Source organism: Streptopelia decaocto (assembly GCF_964273445.1).
Source record: "Streptopelia decaocto genome assembly, chromosome: 3".
NCBI lineage: Eukaryota > Metazoa > Chordata > Aves > Columbiformes > Columbidae > Streptopelia > Streptopelia decaocto.
In genome coordinates, this window is record NC_138656.1 from 35,501,139 (window position 1) to 35,523,552 (window position 22,414).

The 22,414-nt window shown below is 41.0% G+C and overlaps 1 protein-coding gene and 1 long non-coding RNA gene across 4 annotated transcripts in view; one reads left to right on the forward strand and one right to left on the reverse strand.

The window, feature by feature from the left end:
- The window catches only part of CDC42EP3 (CDC42 effector protein 3), a 27,787-nt gene extending 15,264 nt beyond the window's left edge, over window positions 1–12,523 (reverse strand). The window contains exons 1-2 of one of the 3 annotated variants that reach the window (XM_082047984.1): window positions 11,887–12,154; window positions 10,686–10,768 (exon numbers count right to left, since the gene is read on the reverse strand). The gene's annotated coding sequence lies outside the window, so the exon portion shown is untranslated. Of the gene's footprint in view, window positions 1–10,685; window positions 10,769–11,886; window positions 12,155–12,386 lie in introns of those variants that run through there. The other 2 variants (XM_082047983.1, XM_082047982.1) reach the window with 2 other exon arrangements.
- Window positions 12,464–22,414, forward strand: part of LOC309437503 — an 18,930-nt gene continuing 8,979 nt past the window's right edge. The window contains exons 1-2 of the long non-coding RNA XR_014183567.1: window positions 12,464–12,538; window positions 16,268–16,335. This is a non-coding gene — a long non-coding RNA (uncharacterized lncRNA). The remainder of the gene's footprint in view (window positions 12,539–16,267; window positions 16,336–22,414) is intronic.

The window sequence follows — 22,414 nt, forward strand, 5'->3', positions numbered from 1 at the left end:
TTATTTCAAGCAAATTTCTAATGGCTCTTGCAAGCTCCGGGGAGTCAGAAGTCAAGTTACGAAAGGAGCAAATTGTTGAATTGCTCACCAACCGCTACAAAAATCCATCTCAGCAATAGTTCATCGGCACTCATATTGCTATGTCGTATAGTTCTTAAGATCTCTCAGAACACTAAATATGGGTTATCCTACAGTAATTCAAATTAAATATATCTATTTTCTTATACAAAAATCCTGCCACAGACACTACTGTTAAACTCTTGCCATTCCTGAAAATACCATAATCCATTCACTTTAGTGAACACAACTGGGAAAGAAAAGACAATTTAGCATAGGAAGATAAGAAAGGGACAAACAAAAAGAAAAAATCTGCACGTAATTGATAAATGATAAATCCAGATACAACACCTTAGCAGCTTGTAGTAGAACAGTTAACTTTTAATAGTCACCAGGATCCCAGGTTAGTGGCTGCTGATTAAGAAAGTTCATGCCTCCCAAAGTGAGTGTTTCAGACCATCTGAAACAGGGCAGCAGTTTCACCCTGGGCGCCAATGCAGGCTGAGGGAGCATTAAATCTCAAAGCAAAATCTCGATTTTAAAAACAAAAACATTGTTAATACCTGAAAAATACAGAGAGTCTCTTCATCTCCCTTGCATTTTGGCTTTTACATTCCCAGTGACTTATCCAACAAGATTAACTCAGTGCTGCTCTAGAATTTGATTAAGCTAATAAATAATGAAACTCCCTTCATACCTCTTGCCATTCTACTTTCTTATGCAAAACAGAGAATGTTCTTATGTTTTCCCAGAGACCAAAGTATTCTTCTTGGGCTTTCCATTGAAAGCCCATCATTTACTGGGCACCTGGAAATAGCCATCTGCTCCTTTGACAGACTTAGCAGAGTGCAACAAAGAGTTTACTGATACTGTACACATCTTGGTACACATACTGCATTGGAAAGCAACAATCCCCCACCCCAGGAAGTACGATTAACTCCTACTTCTGTTCTTTTGGCTAAAATAATCCAATATTAAATGCAAGAAGCAAAAATGAAACAAAATAAGTTGAAACACTGTAGCAGTTGACAACTACTAATGACATTTTTCTGATAGCACAAAAACCAACAAAGATTAACTTTTTGCTTTTTGAGTCACTTAGCCCGGATCTCTCTCTCTCCACAGTAATTAAAATCAGTGTAATTAAAATCAGTGTAATTACTGGAGGCTATAATTACTGCAAATCAGATCAGAATCAGAACTCTTGCTTTACTAAATTAATGACAAGATGACAAACTCAATATATCTGCAATGGAAGGACAGGTCTATACAACACCCAATATACACAGTTCTTCTTCTGCCCAGTACATCCACTCAAAACCAAAAGAATGTTATTTTTTCCTGTCATGGAATTATGCATCAACTGTGACTTCTTATACACCAGGTTAACATGCCTGATTTCATAGGAGTTTCTCCCCATTTGTATTCCGTAAAAGATTTATGTCACTCCAAAGTCAGACTGATGTTACAAGATGTTACAAATAGAAGTTGTGGCATTTTTTAATATGGATGTTAGGACTCATGTGGGCTTTCTGCTTAGCAGAAGGACTTTGAACCTGCATTGCCAGTACACACTCTTAAACTCTTTGCCTGTATTTGGCCATCACCATGTCCAGCCCAGTAGCCACAATTCCAAGAGAATGCCACTAAACAAAAGGGGGTTTCAGAAGAGGCACAAGACTGATACTGTCGCTTAGTTACTTAGACTGAAGCTAGACAAAGCAAGGTAAGAAAGAAAATGTACCTTTTCAAAACAGCAGAAACAATTTACCAAGGCTTGTTTTTAAATTTTTTTATTTTTTTATTTTTTTTAATTCTAAGATCTGCCCATTGTCTAATTCAAACAATTCAGGCAGAGCCAGGAGTCATACTGACAGAGACTGGGTAACAGTTCAGGAAGGGCCTACATCTTATCATAGACAGGTTCCAAATGCTCTGTTCTGGCTTTTCACATTCAAGATCCGAAGAGTATTTTTTCCTAAATACGTGACATTTCTCTTAAGAATCAAATATTTTGCAAAATATTTAATTCTTATCTAGGCAAAGACATACTAATATTTTTTAGTCTTTTTGTCTACAGATTGTGTTTTCTTGGCCACCAAGATGATTATGAAGGTTGAAAGGGCAAATCTCCTGGAAGCTATCAAAACAGAGCTCTCATCCAAACTGTCATGTTTGGAAAGCTCTTGTCTTTCAGCACAGAATAGAAAAAAACAACAACAACAACAAAAAAAAAAAAAACCTCCAAAAACTACATCTATGTTTGACACTACTTCAATCCTGGATGGAGAACTGAATAAATTCTTTCCCGTCAAACTGCCACAAACAGTTTGAGATCTGCAAACTTTAAAAGCTGTTTCTCCTCTGATGCTGTGCAAGCAGAAGGGCACACTTTTCACAGCAACTGAGCCTCTTTAAAATGTTTAGCTTTGCTCTTTCACTTTGAAGTACAACTTTCTAGCAAAGCTAAACATTTTAAAGTACAATTTTCTAACAAGGGTATCTCAAATGCCTGACCAAGCAGAATCCAGTGTCCAACTTCAGATACTCAGTTTTGAAGAAAAGCACAATGAAAGAATTAGATGTGGCTTCATTCACTTTTCTTCGAGAGAAATTGAGATAGTTCTTGAATTGTGACATTATACAGGAGATGTGGCTTGAAAAGAAATTCATAGTCTTAGAGAATGTTGCTGCTGTACTATGGGACCACATTTGTAGTTTTAGGGTATTAACCCAAGAACTACAAACTTTGAAATTCAGAAAGCCCAGAAACTCTTGAAAGCTACCTCACCAGATGGTCTGAAAGAACAGACTGAATCAGAGCACCTGAAAACTTATGTGGTACTATTTCAGACAAGGATCTTTAATACACACACACAGGGACAGCTGCTCCTACTTCCACAGATAAAACGCTGTTTTATTACAGAGAGAATACACACAATTTCTCAGATGATGCCTTTTTATCATGTCCACCTACCCTTCAGATGTCTTGGAGGCTTCCAATTTAAAGCTCATTTTCGGAGTTGTTTATAAATATCAGATTTTGCCATTCAAGACAACATTTTCTATACTTCATCTACAGCAATCTGTATATGTTTGTTTATTGGCAGGATTAAAAAGAGGTGGGAGAAGTTTAACAGAAGTTGTTAAACTGTTTCTCTAATGAGAAAAAACAAAATTATATACTTCTACTGCCCTGCTCCACTGTAATGCCCTTTACTCCTATGCATACACAACCTATCAAAAACTACAGCCTTGTTAAAAAGTTCTGGCACTTCTGTACTTTGAAAGCTAGTCCTGACATTCAAATTTTTATCTGGGAATGTGTCTTTACCTATCACTGTGACTTACCAGGATGGTCAATTTTAAGGTGTTTTAATTGTACAATTTTTGCAAGATTCAGTAACTTAGCACCTGCCAGCAAAAATCTTCCTAAATCTGCACTCTATTAAAAATACTGCCCCTCCTGCTTACTTGCTCTGTACCTGCAAACAACTCAGCAGGAAGGGATGACCATCAGCTGAAATTCAGACAAAGGACAGAATCTCTGCGTGAGAACTGGGAATGTGGAACCAGTAAATGCAGGACAGCGGAAGCGGCGAGGGGATGGACCCTCACGAACAGGTGCAAGGGAGAAAGACATAAGCAGGCTTGATGCAGGAAAATCAGCTGGAATTTAGCAATAGGACTTAATTTCATGTTTAGATTGCTCATTTGGGCATTGAAGCCTGCTTCTTTCCTTACAGATTTTTCAGTTTCATGCAGATTATATCTTTGTATTTTCAGAGATCACTTGAATACACTTAAAGATTTACATTTCAATGGATACATTGTTCTCACCCAAGGCAGTGCCAAAAAGCTTCCAACTTCTCTGTTGTTGCTTCTCCTGTCTCTTCTTCCTGTAAGTTGTCAGAGCGTAACCCAGCAATCTGCTTGTTATATACTACGCCACAAAATACCTTGTTTACAATGCATATTCCTCTGCCAAAGTAGAGGTACCATTGTAGTCTCAAGGCAAAATAGCTACTGCAACTAAAAGTGAAATTTATGCTGCAGAGAGCTTTTATATTTTTGTCTAAGAACTAACTATTTGATTGTTCATCACTTTTGTCTGGAGAGGTGGGTTTTATTTTTGTCCTCACAAATTCCTTTAGGAACTCCTACAGATTCCTAGCCTACTTGGGCTCTTACTATTGTAACTTTTCTTCTTTGGGAATAGAAATATGTATTTTTAAGAGAGCTGTACAGCCCACTCTGCCATAAAATGAATGACTTTGTTGTCTTTGCTGTTGACCTTAGTGGATCTTATCTAAAAGACTCTGGAGACTGAGATGGATGTTCATCATGCCTGAGGGTGGATACAAAAGAAAATAAAACAAAACAGAAGAAATATAGCCTCCCTTCCCACTCAAATAATATGGTGCAAGTGGGAAAGGGACATTCAAGAACAGAGCAGCTACCATACAAATTACTGGTATGCTCAGTTCACTATCTTGTTCCTAACAATAGATTTTTCTGTTCAGTCTGTGTGACTTCCCTTACCACTAATTACTTTGCATATCATTAATAAGAAACAATTTGGAGCAGATATGATAACACAAATAATCCAACTTTTTCATTTAAGGCAGTAACTACTCCTGCATTTATACAGTCCTAAAATTACATTTGGCCCTTTGAAGGCACCACGAGGCTGATGTGGCCCCTGGTGAAAATGTGTTTGACACCCATTATTTAAGGTTTTCTTTAAAATGACTAGATTCTACCATTTACTTCTACTGAAAGTGACCAAACTGAGCAATGTAATACTATAAATTTGTATTGTTGCAGCATCAGGAGCCCTAATCGCAAGCCAGGTATCTAGTATCTTAAGAATTATGCAGACATAAAATGACAACTACAAAACCTCACAAAAGACAGTTCTTCAGATCCTGTATCTTTCAGGACAGGGAACACTGCTAGCTTCCTAACAGAACCGTAACTGTTGTGAGTACCATCTCCCTCCTATTTCAGCTTTCCACTCCAGAGTCTGGACTGAAGTAAAATACGATTCCATATGCCATATATACAGCCTGTGCATGGATACGCTGTTCCATTCTTTACCTCCATATTCCCATCTGATTTTAAACATCCAAGGAGAAAAGAGCCCCTCCCCAGATACACTGCATCTTACCCTCTTATTAAATGTGATTAGTTCTTGCAAGGTCATCTGCAAGAGAGCCATAAGCGAGCAAAGAACCAGCTTAAACTTGATGAAGAGCAGTAATATTTTGTATCTAGAGCAGGAACATGTGAGCTGCATCTGACATGCAGGACCATCAATGGCACTATTCTTTCCTTGTCCCTCTTTCACTCACCATGTAGCTCTCTGGCTGTTCCCATCTTCCTTAAATTAGGCTAAGCCCTGACATTATTTGTAGAAGTCAGGCATCCTTAAAAGAAGGGAAACACCAAAGACTACACAGCCACATACTATCCTCCAAATGAATATAGACAAGTCATGCAAAAGCTAAAGATAAGTGTCTTTCCAAGGACCAGAGCACTGGGGAGAAATAGTGCAGCTGGCTTTTATTATCTCACTACAAAAGACAGAACCTGCATCTTCTTTTTCCTTCACCTTCACTGTGGCACATGCAGCTTTTAGTGTCAGAGACGCTTTTGGTTTTATTCTTTGTGGTTACGGAAACATACTCTCAAAGAACAAGAGTCACATTAAAGCTTCAAATGACAGGGAGCTTGTAAAATTAAAATTGATTAAGCCATCACTTGAAATTTGAACATTGAGAAGATTAGCCTAATCATTCTCTGGAGATAAAATTTAAGCAAACTGAAACTATACTTCAGTTCCCAAAAGACAGTTTGTCAAATAATCAAAAAATGAAGACCAGAAAGTAATACTGATGACCATTCCCCAACAGAATTCATTGCAGTGGCAAGAGTGCCTGAACAAGATGTTGTTCCTTAATGGTGGTCTGTCACATTGAAGACAGGATATTCATGGTGTGCATCTTGAGCACGGAAAAGGGGACAGAAAAAGCAAAACGAAATATTCACCTTAAGTTCCACCACATCTTGGACTAATCTTTGCTTGAGTTTCAGATCTAATTTAGCCAGTCTCATGAACAAACAGAATTAAAGTCAAATTAAATCAAAGTATACATTGAATCATGTTAACTGAGGCAAAAAAGTAAAGTTAGAGGTTTCTAGAAAATACTTAGACCTTCATGAAAAAGATACGTAAACACACACAATTTAGGCTTCACTTAACTAGAGCTGGAGATACACATAGAAGGAAAAACGGAACTTGTTTCTGATCAACACATGGAAGGAAGAATGTAACTTGTTTCTGATCACAGTATCTTGCTGAATGCAATTTAAAAGGTTAGATTCAGTAAGTATTGGAATTAAGAGGAACATTCAAAATTCTTCTGGTATCACAATGATCTTTTTAATGTTCTCAATTACTTAAATATTGATTTTTGTAAAACTTAAAAGCTTTCTTAATGAGACAAATCCATCACTGCTCTTGTACAATTCTTGACAACATAAATAAAATAAGGGAAGAAATAAACAAAAAGGCAAGAACATAAATGTGGGGGAAAATCCCTAACAACACTGATGTCATGCTCCTGTACATCACTTGGTACTAGTGCATCACTCAAACACTAGAAAAAAACAACCAAACAAAAAACTGTCTACTACACAGGAGCTGACCCTGTCGTATGGCTTGAGAAAACCACCTTCTTGAAAGTCAATTAGAAGCTTTACTAGAATAAGAGAAACAGAAAATATTTATCAAAGAAACAAGATCCGTCAGCCTCTTCTTCACTAAAGACTTTTAGCCTCAAGTCTTGTCTACCATCTCCTTCCTGCCTCTTCTTTGCCTCCTGCTCAAGATTTGAAACTGTATTACTCAACTCATACTCTTACAGGTATCAGGGTTTCTCCTTGTGAAGATCATGACAGAGAGCTCTGCCAGCTGGAAAGCTCATTTCACAACATCTTTGGAGAAATGCTTCATAGATGCTGACTGTGGTGGCAGCAAAGCACCTTTGATCTTCCTTGGAGAGTATCGCTGAGAATTCTGAACCCCATAATTAGAAATATCATATGTGGAACACTAAGGTTGCAAAGTCAAAGAACGCAAAGTTAGGAAATCCCAAGATTATACTACTTGTGCAACCATTATTTGGTTCCTTCACCATCTTCATTACAAGGTTGCCCAGCACCACCCACAAGCCCTGTGACAGAGCAGGACCTTCAGCTTTAGCCCAGGATTTCAAATAGATCCCCTCTTTTTGTTACTTCTCACCTCATTTACCCCACATACTGTTTGAGGCAAGAAGGCTGTGAGAAATAATGTGACCATAATGCACTTGCATTTGTGTCACTGTTTTCTACAGGCATTTTTCTATTTATGGATACTTACTTTTGACAGTATACCAAGCTTTAGGTGTTTGGGTTTGCTTGACTTCACTGTTATACTGTACAGACTTTTAAAAAAGTTAACTGAAAACAAAAAAGAAATTAAACCTGACAGTTCACTTTTATTTACTATTTTTATGTTATTAAAAAAAACCCCACATTTGAAATGAAGACTCAACACCTGTTTCCTTTGTTAAAGGCACAACAGAAATATTCAGATACACATAAAATTTCTACAGCTAAAGAGCTAGAACCGGACTTGAAGCACCTGGTATTTCAAAGGGACGGAATAAAAATATACACCAAGCCGTACATTTTAGATCTTCCAGCAAAGGCATGAAGAAGTGTTTATTTTTAGAAAGTTCTCCACAGATGACTTAAAAAAAATTGCTTTCTAAATGCATCTAAACAACTTTGCAGAAACCTGACTAAGCAAGTCATACCTAGTTTCAGTGACCACAGTTCATCATCAGCACTTGTATCTCTCCAGAAGGTCAGCTGCTGTTTACACATAACCACAGAAAGTTCACTTAGCTCACTCAGAATGAGCCCCAGCACAATAACTCACTGTATCAGTCCATTTAATTTCTTATCTAACTTGTTCCCTGTTGACCTTTATGATAGTAATCAAAGCAGTGTATCAGACTTGGTGAGCTTTCTTCTATTATTCAGTACAAGTAAACAACATTAACACAACATTTACATAGTTAAGTTGTATGTTGTTGTCCCACACATGGTGGGGGTTGAAACCCTTCATGTGGCTCCCTGGCATTCATGAGATACTAGTCATCATGCTTTAAGAGTATTGTGCAACTTGAATAATTCCAAAGATTAGCAAAAGTAATTTGCAATACTGTTATACTTAACATACATTTCAGTAAAATGGTCTCACATGAAAAGGTACTATGATCATGAAGTTCATTTAGTTTGATTATTCAGCTACCGCTTTCACATTTTCAGAGCTTTAGGTATTAAAAGGTGCTACTCCAATGCAGGCTGAGCCTGTAAATGGCCTGCAAATGGCTTCTCTCCCCCTTAAAAACCAAAACGAACAACACATGCAAAAAGGAGTAAAACACATTCAACAGTTCACTAGCCTCTCAAAAGAAAAATCTCACAGTTGCTTACAAAAATTACTAACTAACTGTGCTCTTGTGGACTTAACTAGTGGCATAACCATAAGGCAAACATTTATTCCTACACGCAACTATTTATTCCATAAATATCAATGAAATCCAAGTATAGGTATATTTATATCTTGCTACCCTGGCCAACTTTGTCCGTTTGTGATCATCTCATTTTATCTTGGCAGTGTGTTTTCTGAAGCTTTACTGCACCATGATTTAACTCTTCAGCTATGAGGAAGCTATTATAGTCATCTTGTCAGCCAGTTCCAGCTGCTCCTGTTATGCTCATCTCCCCAGCAGTCACCCTGCTGGATCAATATCTTTGCTCAATAACATTATGAATGCAAATACAGAACATTGTAAAATATTGTAAGCAATGCTAACGTTCATGAATGTTATCCAGAAATCTTTATTTGATGTAGCACTAGAAATAGATCCTTTTTTCAGCATGAACTTTACCTGAGCTTGTCCTTGGTAGCTGCACCTCATTCTGCCATCACGCTTCACACAAAAGCTTCCCCTGCGTAGGTGGTGCTCCTAATCTGCTCTCACTGCTCTACCCAGGCACTTCCATCAGCACCAGCTACCTACCTTCAGGGGCTCTAACTGCTCTGCAGTGAGAGGAAATCACTTCAGAACACCCCTCCATCCAACACCTGACTACAGTTCTTCCCACATCCCCATTTAAGTTCAGACTTGAGTTTATTTGGGAAACTCAACTGCTATGACACAAAGAAAACCAAAACAAAAAAAAACAACCAACCACAGGATACACCTCCAACTGCCACTCCTGTAAGTGCTGTACCTGCAGCATGGCTACACCTACTGGGCACAGACCACCCAATTAGTTCAGTTTTACCTCTGGTGGAGGGAGAGGCAGCCAGTTCTCCCCACGATGGTTCAGATCTTGAGAAAATATATTTACTCTGCCTTGATCATGATAAGGAAAAAAAAAAAAAAAAGAAGTTATGCCTTTTTGTTATGTTTGTGTTTTGATGTTTGTGTTGTTGTTTTGTGTGTGTGCGTGTTTGATTTTTTTTTTCCCAAAAAAGTAACACTTGCATGCAGAAGGATGAAAGCTGTGGTGTTTTCCATCATTATGAAAGGCCTAAATGGGAACTAGGTGACTTGAACCACAGCAATTCTGTCAATGAGGGCAAGGAACAGGAGGAGGCATCGCTGAGCCCCTGGGACACAACTCACTGGCAAGACGCAAAGGAGAACTTGATGGCAAATTCTGCATAGCAGAGGGAATTTGTTTTTAAATGCCAGTTGCTTCTCGTACCCCAAATTATTTCTCAAGACTTGGGCAGAGGACCAGAATTTCTTCTATAAGAAGTCATCTAGCTTAGAAGACCAAAGCAGCATACCTAATTACAAAAAGCTGAGAGCAAAACATACTTTACCATGAACCATGGTTTAATTGGTTACAGTAAAGCTGATATAAGTGGTTTGGAACAGTTTTAGACGCCTCTTTGAAGTCAAAGTGACATTTAACCACAGCAGTCATATAGGGATGGTTCAGAGCTGCACTGCCTCAGGGAAAGAGTGGCTCTGGGCTGCCTCTTAGGTGATAGCCATCTCTTTCCAATATTCCAGGCCACCTCCTGGTGATTCTGTCTGGTTTTACCCACCACAGAAGAGAGGCAGAACCACAGGGGTGGTTTCTGCAGCCCAATTTTCACTTCTGTGGATTCACAAGGTGCTCCTGAGAGAACAGTAACTGTGATTATCTTCAGTCCAAGGATGAGATAGGCCCCATTGTTTCCTTCCCAGATACCGCTGGCTTATGCTGAGGACAGGAAAGTCATTCCCTTCAGTACTATCCCACCGATCAAAGAACCTGCTCAGTTTTTCTCCTCTGCATGCTGTAATATTTACAAAAAAAAAAAAAAAAAAAGTTCAAAGTATGGAGTGCCTTGAACAGAGGAGCTTCCTCTTACTTTTCTGAATGCTTCTGCCGAAAGACTATTTTTAACATGCCATTGAGCTAAAGTAAATCTTAACACTAATGCTAAAAAAGGCTGGACCCTTTCAGTACAAGACACTTTAAAAATAAATCCTTGCGACAGTAATCACCTGCTGATACATGCTTTTATGTTTAGCCAGCTGCTGAGATGCCACATCTGTCACTTTTGCTTCCAGAAACGTTCTTTCCTTTTCTGTAGGGAAAGAAAAAATTCTGCTCCTGGAATTGCGCGGAGTATCATGATGCCTTTTTTGGTATCCCTGTCATTCCTCTAAACATCTGAACCACAGCACATGGATTATAAGATTTCTGGTACTGTGTCTCTTAAGAATTGTTCAGCTTTAGATTTTCATACCTTAAAGTCTCTGATTTTTTTTCCTACACTTTGCTGAACAAAGTTACATACTTATAACCTATATGTAACCAAAAATAATGGTCTATGTGTAAGTAATTTCACTCCTGGGAGCTTTCTTTGCATCCCTCCCTCAAATATTTTTCAAAGGAAGGTAAGATCAGAATCATATTTTTTTGCATTATACATTTCATAATGAGCCCTCTTCCTATTTTTAAAACATAACAACAATCTACAGTGACGCAAGTCCCAAATTAATTACTTCCTCTATTTTGGTCTCTTTTTAATTTCAACTGAAAATAAATCAAGTCCCTCTTATTAACCTCCCGCCCGCATTTCTTCATCAGCACCCTAATACAGATTTTAATTGACTTCCCGACCCCAGCCCTGCCGGACAGCCAGCATCGCACCGCTGCCCTTCTCCTGGCCCCGCCCGTGCCCGCGGTGCCGCCCCAGCCCCAGCGGTGCCGCCCCGGCCCCAGCGGCGCACACCACTGCACGGGCATTTCGGAACCCCCGCGGAAAGGTGCCGAAAAAAGGGACATCCCGTACAAAAAATGCCCGCTCTGTTTCCGGGCGATGTAGGTGTGCCTTCTGCCTTCAAGGCAGGGCAGAAAATGAGGTATGTCAAAATACGCAGGGAAGAAGATTTAAACCTGTTATAGGGATGAATTTCAGCTCGGAATTTCAGTGATGCAGAAACACCCCGAGTCGGTCTTAGCAATGCGATTGCTCCGGCATAAATCCCCCAGGCAGCCAAACACGAGGATTAATGGATACTCTCCCAGGCCACCCCGAAATGCCTGCCTTCCCTCCCAACCTCCTTCCCTGTCCCCCGAACTGCCGCGGTGCGGCTCCGCGGGGAAGAGGGGCCACGCCGCGCCCCTTACCGCTCCCCGGCCCCGGAACCCAGCGGCAGCGGAGCTCCGCGCACACGCTGCCCCCGCTCCCCGACTCACAGCTCGGCCGGCTGCTCCCCCGCCGCTCCTCCTTCCCTCCCTCCGGCCGCTGCGGAGCCGGGAGGGCAGCGGGGCCGCCCCTCCGCGGCTCAGGGCGTGCGCGGCACCTGCGAGCACCCGTCAGTGCGCGGGCGGGCGGCGGCGCCCCGTGTGCCGGGGGCGCTGGGCCGCGGGTGGCGAGCGGGAGCCGCGGGGAGGCGGCGCTGCCGGCGGGGAGGGCGGGCTGCAGGGAAATCCTGGCACCGCGGAGCGCCGCCTGGGAGGCGGGCAGGGGAGGCGAGCAGCAACCACAGTAACAATAAAGGGGGTCTCTCCCCCCTCCCCCGCTTTTTCTAAGCTCATTGCGGGAGTGGGGGCGTTACGGGGAGCGCCGGAAGGCCACCTCCCAGCCAGGCAGTGCCCCGCCGAGCCCTGGGGTGGGCAGCCTCCCCTGAGCACGGCCAGCTCAGAGAGGTGCTTAAAAGCTGACCATTTTTCACCCAAACCCTCATCCCCCTCACCTCCTCGGCGCCCCGCTCCGTCACGGGGGAGGCTTTCAGCTCGCTCTCCGCAGCGGCGCCCGCCGCACTCATTCATTCTGCCTTTCCTCCATCATTTACGCGTTTTTAAGGAGCGCTCAGGCTTTCGTGACTCCACGGGCTGCGACTTGCAGGTAAATGGCAAATACTGCGAGAGCTGGCGAGGCGCGGGGGCGTCTCCTCCCGCCCAGCGGCGGGGCCAGACCGGAGTCTCGGCGCGGAGCATCCAGCATCGGCTCCGCGGGACCCGCCGGGGCTCAGAGCCCTTTAATGACAGATTTCAGGGCACCTGCCCATCTGTTTTATACAAGTGAAACTGCCTTGCCCAGAACGTGAAAGGTCTCAAAATAGCTGTTGGCAGTCCAGCAGATTGCTGACTACGAAGCCCATAAATAATGGGCTGATGGTAAATTTTTTTACAAGTTCCTTGGTTGATCCAGATAGAGACCCCGGTTTTGTTTCACTTCTCCCAGTGACATCTCTCCCAGAGGTTTCTGTTGGCAGGTGCCTGAACTCAACACTCCACATCTGACAGTTTTACCGAAGGGTCATTTTTTGAAATGTTACATTTGGCACTGCCATGCAAGCACTGCATGTGCATTTATTGAAATATTCAGTGTGGTAAATACCTTACCCAGGCTAAGGTATTTTTATAAACATTTGCATGTTTTTCATTACATATGGCATTTTAAAGTAAGTGTAAACGGTGGATGCATTGTATATAAATGTATACTTAGTTTAAAATATGTTTACATACCCACATCTGGGTGAGAGAATTTTCCCCTTTGCCCTCTTTGCATTGTTAGCATTGGAGCACTTCAGTGCTAAAGCACTTTACCACGGGGCATTTGTATTTTCTTTTCTGTAAACACAGTGCTCAAGTTCAGAGAACACTTTCATTTCAAGGTGTTGAGACTGTAATATTCAGCATGCCTGGAGACTGCTGTGCCCTTACACATAGAGAGTGAAGTCTCTGGGCAGAAAACATCAGGTCATACGCAGCAGTTTATATCCTGATCCTGCTATCTGAAATAAAACTTTCGCTGAAAATACTGCCCTGTCACACAAAAGTTCTCGTTGCTGAAGTATTTTCAATTCTATGAAAATCCTTTTAGGGATTTGATCTACATAGCATGATTTTTTGTTTGTTTGGTTTGGTTTTGATGGTTTGGTTTGGTTTTTAAGCCCAAGCCCTCCACATGGCAGTTACAATGGCTGAGAGTGAAGCTGCTCGCTCTGTTGGAGCAAGGGCTTTGTGCCCACAGTCCCTCCCCATGCCCAGCGTGCAGCCCCTGGCTGGGAACAGGCATCGGCCCAGCTGGGGGTTGGAGGGGGCAGCTCCACCGCTGCCCAAGGGAGTGGGTCAGCTCTGGGCCCCAGCCTCCGACGGTACTGAAGGCCAGAGACTGCACAGTTCCTGTAATTCTTAATTGCTGTTGCAGAAGCCAAAGTAAATTTGAGAGCGGCCCAGAGGCTGCTCCCAGTTTATGCAAAAGGACAGTCAGAGAAAACAGCTATTATAAAGTTTGTGTAAGCAAAAGAAAAAAGAATTCTGTAATAAAATGTGGCTTCCTTGGATACATTTCCAACATTGCAATTATTCAATTATTTATCCTGCATGAATGCACTCCACGCTACCTTTAATCTACCAACTCTACTCTTAAAAGTCTTGAGACTCTCATTTAGGAACCTAATTTAAGTGGTTTAAAAATTTTTAAAAGGGACACTCTAGGGTTGATATTGCTCACACTTCTTTTTAGTTCAGAAGGGACATGTGTAGGCATGTGTGTGGCTCCATGTGCTGAAGCTGAAGAAAACCTACACAACGGTTTCTTAGAACAAAACAAACACATGGATTCATTTGCTATAATAACAGGCTGGCAACATTCTGCAATTGCACACTCAAAAGCTTGTCTCAGTCATGTCACAGATCTCTCCTTCTTCTGAATACTTTCCCTGGCTCTTCTTTTTCAGAGCTGGGTTTCAAACCTCTGTGTGTCACTGTATTGCAGCCCAATTGGGTTTCTCTCTTGTGCTCTTTCATATCATGACCTCCCACACGTTCGACCTGCAGCACCTGCTCCAGCTTTTCCTCTTCAGTTTTCCCTTGTCTTTATCTCTTCATGCTTGTTTTCACTGTGGTGAGGAGATGACCCGCTTCTCTTTGGCTCTAAAAGTGTATTCAGCCCAAAGCCGCACCCACACTATTTCTGCTCTTCTTGTATCATTGCTCTTTCCTTTTCCAATCCCATGTTAATCGCACCAAGGTTATCAAAGGCAGGCTCATTCCCCAGTATAAGGAGCATGTTCTTTACCCTGCACTGTGCCCAAGTGTACCACCATGGGCCATTATCATAGAATCATAGAATTGTTTTGTTTGGATCTTTGTTTGGACCTTTAAGATCGTTGAGCCCAACCGTTATGTAGCACTCTCAAGTCCACCTCTAAACCATGTCCCCAAGAACCTCATTTAAGCATCTTTTAAATGCCTCCAGGGATCATAACTCAATACTGGTTTGTTCTTTCATGAAGAAGCAAAGGGAAGTGTTACGTGTAAACATAAGTACAGTTAGTGTTTTGGGGCAGTAATGGCTTAGAGAAAAGTTTCAGTTTCTCTGCAGAAAAAATGCCGATCCCTTCCCCAGCTTAGCATATCATGGGAGACAGAAGTGCAGGGGCCAAAGGGAGTACGAAGATTTCTAGGAAAACCTCAGTTCTGAATTTCTTCGACTTCTAGCAGTTAAAGTATCGCATTATTAGTACCATGCAGATTTTGAATGGATCACCAGAAAGGAGTGATGAGATCCTCTGCTGTTCGGTCTCTTGCCACCACAGATTTATGTTGTCTCTCCTGTCATTTCAAACCTCTCTCATTAGGAACTAAAGCTGGAGTTTAAAGCATGGTCTTAAGATTCCTAAATGGCAGGCATGCTTGAATACTTAAGTACTTGAATACTTAAGTCCCTGTGATATCTAGAGAATGTGAATATCTCTTCAAGTGCTTTGCTGAATCAGGATGACTTCTGTTCACCATAATATTAGTTTTATTTATATATGCCCAACTCAAGTCCATGGTGCTTTTGCATTTCTTTCAGCTGGAGCTAGATCATGCATTTAGTGAGGATTGTTAAGCAGTCTGTTATGCTTTGAAATTGTTTAAACGCTGTACTTTGACAAAGGTTTTATGATCTTTAAAATACACATGATTAACATAAGCTCTGGAAGCTAACAAGTTGAATTATTTAATGTAAACACTCTTCATACTAGCACCATAAACAAGAAAATTTACTAAAACCTTTTTTCGAAAACCGTCTAATACTATTTTCCAGGGTTCCTGAAGATCACATTCTAAAATACTATTGCTAAATAGTGTTTAGCAATACTACATAGGAATAGTCTAAATATTTTTCTCTTTTTAAGTAATTCCAGTGGATTACCCATGCACACATATCCAAACACACACCATTTCTGATAAGTTACTTTATAGAGTGACAGAACTGTAGGGTCAGAAGGACTTTGAGGTCATCTCTTCCACATTGTGCCCTGATGCAGGATCAAGCACTCAGCTTTTAAAACCTTCCAAAATCTCTGGACCTCGTCATGCTGTTTTCCAAGGGGAGACAGAGCCCCTTTAGAGTTCCCTGGAAGAGGCTGCTATGTAGCACATACAAGCTCATCTCCTCAGGCACCTTCCAAAGTCCCTCTCACATCTCTGTGGCACTGTGGGCAAGTTGGCCAACCACTCGCCCAGTTCTTTTATCCTCTGTTCCTAAAATCATCCACTGATGGAAATTACACAAACTCCTGAGGTAGCTCCATGGTCTCATCCCTTCGCTATCCATATTTTTCTGTTTTCCCAACAGATACACAACTTACATCTCTCTTTGCTGCAAATGAGTCTACTTTCTTCTCCCACTGTGCCCAGAAAATGGTGAGACCATGTCCTTTATAGCAATGCTTTTGGGAGGCTATTTTTCCCAACTGTATAGTTTTTTCTCACCGTTTGCTCTAACCAAGTTGAAACAATGATCAGGGCTACATAGTACAGCTTCTTTTCATGGAAATTATTATGCAGCATTGGAAAGAAAGAACATGATCTGACTGAGGGAAAAATCTTCTGCAACTTGTTTGCCACAGATTATTTCTATAACTGTCACTTTGGGAATTTCTATAAATAAAATCGCTATCACTCTTCTGAGAAGTGAGCATTTACTACCATTTTTTAAACAATGAAAAAATACAGATCTGTTTTTCATCTAAATTCTTTATATATTTGAAATCACTCAGAGAAGAAAGTCCAAAGAAATGTGGTTAGGTTTGACGAAAAGAAGCCTCCCAGTGGGATATTTAACAGAATACCTAGAAAACAGTGTTGAAAGACTTATAATGTTTGGAACCTATTTTTTCGAGTCTCGTTCCATGACCTCTGAGCTCCAGAGGACCTTACTTGGCTTTAACTCATTATCCTCTGTGGTGATAACACTTTGGATCCAGGGGAGAAAAGAAGGACTAATTGACCCATGGCTTGGGTGAGGCTTTGGCCTGACCTGGTACATATTAATGATGGATGTTTAACTTTAAACTTTTTTGATACTCAAACACTTCAGAAAGTTTGGCTTTCCCATTCTGTCTTTTCATACTGCATCATGAAATGCCAAGTGGAAGATGCGTGTGTGTGTGGGCACCAACCTTCCCCCCAACACACCTCCCAGTCTTCCCAGGCTGCCCAGTACTGCCTGGGGGAGTGCATGGGGTAAAGTGGTGATTCAGCTGGTGAAAGGAGGTGGCAGTTCACACACTGCCCTGAAGGGCTTTTCCTTTCTTTTGTCATCTTCTCTCTGGGGTCCCCTAAGCTCAGAGCACTTTCCCCTGCAGAACTCCCCAGGGAGGACAAAAATTCTACAGTGTTTGGTGTGAGGGGATGCAAACAAGGCCCTGGTGCCAGATGAATGCCACTCTCTGTGATCACCAGCAGCTTCAAATACATCACTAATTAATTTTAATAAAAGGAAGTTAATGGCTGTTTTAAACTTAGAAGGGGAAAAGTAAAACAAAAGTCACTTGAAAGGATATTGCAGTTGCTCATATAAATGTAATAAATGGGTACAGCATAGAATAAATATTACTTTTAGTAATAATTGCTCACTTCACAAAGGGAAAAAAGAGTGAAAGAACAATGAGAGCTCTGCAAAATGTTGTCTTGCTTAATATGAAAATTTGTGCATCTGTCTGAGCATTTAGGGACCAATTCTGAAACTGCTGAGTACTCTTCCCTTCCATTATCTGCTGGGGGAGTGAAGAGCAACTGGCATCTTGAGGAATCAGGCTCCTTGGCTGTTTTAATTTAGTCTGACAATATTGCTGAATAAAAATATTCCTGGGGATAGCCCACAATTACATAGCACGAACTCATTTCTTCATTATAAAATGTGAGTTGAAACCATTCATAACTCCCAGCCAATACTACAACAGGCAATTCCAGTTTTTCATTGCATGGGAAAAGCACTAGCAAGCATTAATGAGTTTCAAAAATAGCTGCCACATCAGAAAATTGTAATTGTGCTTGTTCTTCTAATGTGAATACCTGTTCAGCAGACATCGCTTAAACAATGGCATCCAAATAGACCAGGGCATGTAAAATAGCTACTCCTATTTGTCAGCTGCACACCCATTGTTTTCAGCGAGAGCCTGCAGAGCAGCTTCAGCTGTACATTCCTGGGAAGTGAATAATATCAGTTGAGATTACGCTCCAGTACCACATCTATTACAAGCACATTATAAAGATTGAAAATAGCCTAATTAGGAAATGCTGAAGTCGGCTGGGTGTGGATGTGGGCTGGTAAAGCATCATTTTACATGACCTTCACGCACTGAAAATGAGAGTTCACAGAGGGTAAAGCAAAGGTAACAATGTAGATTTCAGTCCCAAATCCAGATATCACATACGGATCTCACATTCCTCAAACTCTTACTGCTAAGCTAAACAATTGCTCCCCAAGTTTCACTTCCATGAAACTCTTTTGTAAACACTTTGTGAATCCAGCAGGACAAACCAAATTTGGTCACATTCTTATTTTTGACACAGATGAGAATTAGAGCTCTGTTCTGGCTTTGAGTGCTGGAAGGAAGAGGTTGCAGGGAGAGGCAGCCAGAGTTTCTCCCAGGAAGCAGGTCTTCTGCATGCCCTTGCAGAAGGTGTGTTTCCACAACATCACCTACTGCAAAGCCCCTTGCCTCCCCACACAAGCCCTGCTGGCTCATGGAAGAAGATTGCTTAGCAAGCCAGCGGTCTCCTTTGGGTCCTTGCATGCTCCCTCGGCTCGGTATTAACACAGCAGCAAAGGACAGCAAGTAGCTGTAGACCACAGTGTCCTATCTGCGTGATGGCACAATTCCAGATGTAATGTACCTTCAGTTTTTCTTCAGTTTTGGGTTTGGATGGGATCAGAAGATCTGATCAGAAGAAGATCAGCAGAAGCAACAGAAGATCTGCTTTTGGTTTTTACAAATTCCTTAAGGGCTTATCTTTACTGGACAAGTGAAGGGGCAAGCTCTCCTAACAGCTTTATGAGACCTGCCTCTTCTTGTAGGTCTGGCCCTTCTGACATGCCTTCTGGTCTGCAAGAGAGGGTTGTTTCACTGCTCTTTGCTTGCAGCCTTACCACAGCATCACTGATCAACATTATGGGATTTCACAGCTGTAAAAATCTGCATCAGCTGCCCCTGTGTCTGCACATTGCTGTTAGCCAGGCGTGCTGCTGGCTTACAAGTCACTGACAAAATGCCTTAAAACATGTCTCATGTCTTGCGTTTACCTCCTGGTTCCAAAATGAAAGTTGCATTAATGCCAACAGCTGGAACAGATCAGCACTCCGACTTGGATTAATGCCTTACCACTGATTCGAATAGAGGTTGCAAAGAGAGAACTTCAGCATGCCAAGCTGAAAGTAGTTTACTATGTTTGTGGGACAAAGTCTCATCTGTACAGGTACTCACAAAGGACAGACCAGTTTTCCCACAGCATGCCACAGAATGGTGCAATTTAGCATGCAGTTAAAAACAGTAAATATAATTTCAGACATCATGGTATGTCCCATAACTGAATATAGTACCAGAATAGATACACTTGAGCATAGCTCTGCTGCTCTTGTGCTCAGACCTGAGCTAGCAATCAAAAATTGCCCATTTTCTTTGCCATGTATAGATTTTTGAGACCACTGGAAATGAAGGAATGATTCATCGTTTCTCGTGTTGGCCTTTGCACATTAAGTACTATGAAATTGATTCTCAGATAATTTTACTGAGAGTAGAGAATAATTATTAAGATCAATGGCATGGTGCTGGTGGGAAATGACATGCAGGCATCACCTAAATGCACTTTAGTGAGACATGTTTTTACCATGTATTTGATGTGCGCTTCTGTATCTCCTGATGTTATCATACCTGTGCGGTCCCTGTCCTGTGCCTTGTAGCTTGGGAGCATGTCTGCCTTTACCATAGACTCCATAAGCACTGGAGAGTTATCCTTTCTCACAAATAAGATTAGCTCTTTCTATTCTCTGCAACAATATCAACAAAATCTGCATTTAAAATGCAAAACGCAAAAATTGCCTATTCCACAGTCCCATAAATTTTCTCTAGTAAACAAGTCACAAACCAAGCTTGAAACCACCAAAGCCCCCAAGACTGTAAAGGTCTGATTTTTTCCTGTCGCCCAGTGTGTTTCCAGAGCAGTTAAGAGAAGTGAGCTGCCAACTGACTTTTGCAGCACTAGTTGTGACCCTGTTGTCTGTGAGCCCCTGGTGCCCACTTCTGAGAGTCGTGAAAGGTAAATAAGAAAAGCATCTTCATCATCAGCAGGTTCATGTCTGCATGGGAGAATTTTTAGTCCACAATTTGAGAACAGTGGAAGTAGCTAATCCAGGACGTGCAGTTTCACACCTTTTTCTTACACATGGCAAAGATTCTGCCATTTATTTTAGACTGAGAAGTATTAGTTGGAAAAAATATAGGGAAAGCTTAAAAATGGTTAGCATGATAAAATCTGAAATAATTGTTTTAAAGATACCTTAGTTTCATAAGATACCTTGTACATTTGCAGAAAAAATGTCTGGAAACACAATAGCAAATATAACTTATATATATTTTAATTTTCATAATATTCATAGCAATTATGGTAATGTTTTTACCAGTGCTGCTGTTATATAACTAGATGACCTGACATCTGGCTAAACAAACAACATACTGTACATGATTAAAACATTGATCACATTGCATAGCATAATAATATGACAGTGCTGGCAAAATTCATTTGCTGGTGATAAATAGTGGTGGGGTTTTTTCCCCAGACAAAAATACTTTCATCCAAAGAATATAACTGTCATTAACTCCTTCTCTCTCTTCCTCACCATCCCACACATATATAAATATGTTGTCATTCTAGAAGATAATTTAGGAAGAAACTGGACTAATCTTTTAAAATGTGGTAACAGCCTATAAACTGGCCATTAACTACAGGCAAAAAGTGCCCTGCTAGTGTAATTAAAGCCTGGAATAAGAAAACTCCCACTTAATTCAGTAGGAATTTTGCCTGCACCAGCTTCGTCCAGAACCAGGTGCTTATGTTTGGGGGGAATTTTGACACTCAGTGAATATCTTAAATCCCATTCTGTTTTAGCTAAACTATTCTTTTTGAGTAACCCCTTAAGCAAACTGGTATGACTGGAATACATACTTTAGAGAAAACAGATGTGTAGCAAACCTTAATCAACAGACTTTCTGCTGAGTGACATAATTTGTTTTTCTTAACTAACCACAATACTAACAGGTTTTTATTTGGGGTCTGGTATGTCTGATGTTGCCTTCCCCCCCGCCTTTTTGTTGTTTACTATAGGTGTATTAGACTTAACACTTATGTCCGTCAAAACTACTGGAGTGGAACAAATTGAATCAGTTAGTAACATCTGCCAGTTTCCTCGAAACACACAAAGTGTATTTGTTACAAGATTTCCATTACTTGCAGCAGACAGTGCTTTGAAACCTCTAAGAACAGCTCCTATTTGGTCTAAATTTTCAGGTTGCTACAAAGAGATATGCATTAACCCAAACCAGATTCTACATTTGAGTTGATATTATCTGACAATGGAATTAAAAATAAATATTTTTTTTAAAAGGCTACAAGCTTGTCACAAGCTTTCCTGGAAGTGCAGACAATATGGAATCTAACAAACATTGCTGGATCTGAGCCAGCACAGCACAGAAAGCAGAAAACCACACGCTTATTTGCTTATTCAGCCTGTCCGAATACTTAGAAAATCTGTTGCATGCACCTTTACATCTGACTTCTGATTGTCTACTCCAGGCTGTAAAAAATGAACCTAAAAGAAATAGGAAAATGTGAAATTGCTTTCCAATACCTGTTTTTCCTCTATTTTGATCCAATTTGTAAGATGTGGGTGTCTTTTTATTTCCCATCAACTTTGAGTTCCTTACAAATATTTCACGTAGATCAATCATTGTTCAATTTAATATTGGAGCCATATCAGCTTAAAGCTAGGTTACTACTGCTCAGCTTTGGATTTCCAGCCCTGTGCAGCTATCTTGCATTTCTAAAGAGATGACTTTTCTACTCTATTTTAGTCTATTCTGTTTTTAACTGCACTTTTAACTGACCTGCAAATCTCAGTTGCACATTTTATGCATTACAGACACATCTTTGGGAAAAAAACCCCAAAGCTTTGGCATAATGGAAAAATGTCATGTGATGACTCAATCATGATATGTCCAACTGTGAAAAACTGACTTTAAAAAATTCATTGTTGAAAAAAATGCTAGAACAGATTACAGTAAATTCCCTGGTGAATTCTATCAAGAAAGAAACGTGTCTTACTCAGCGTTTACTCACAGTTGACCGGTTCCTGAAGTCCTGAACAAAGACTTGCTCAGGGTCTGATTTGGTAGGATGCGCACGTGGAGAAGCAGAGGTGATCCTTCCTGAAGGGATGCCAGAG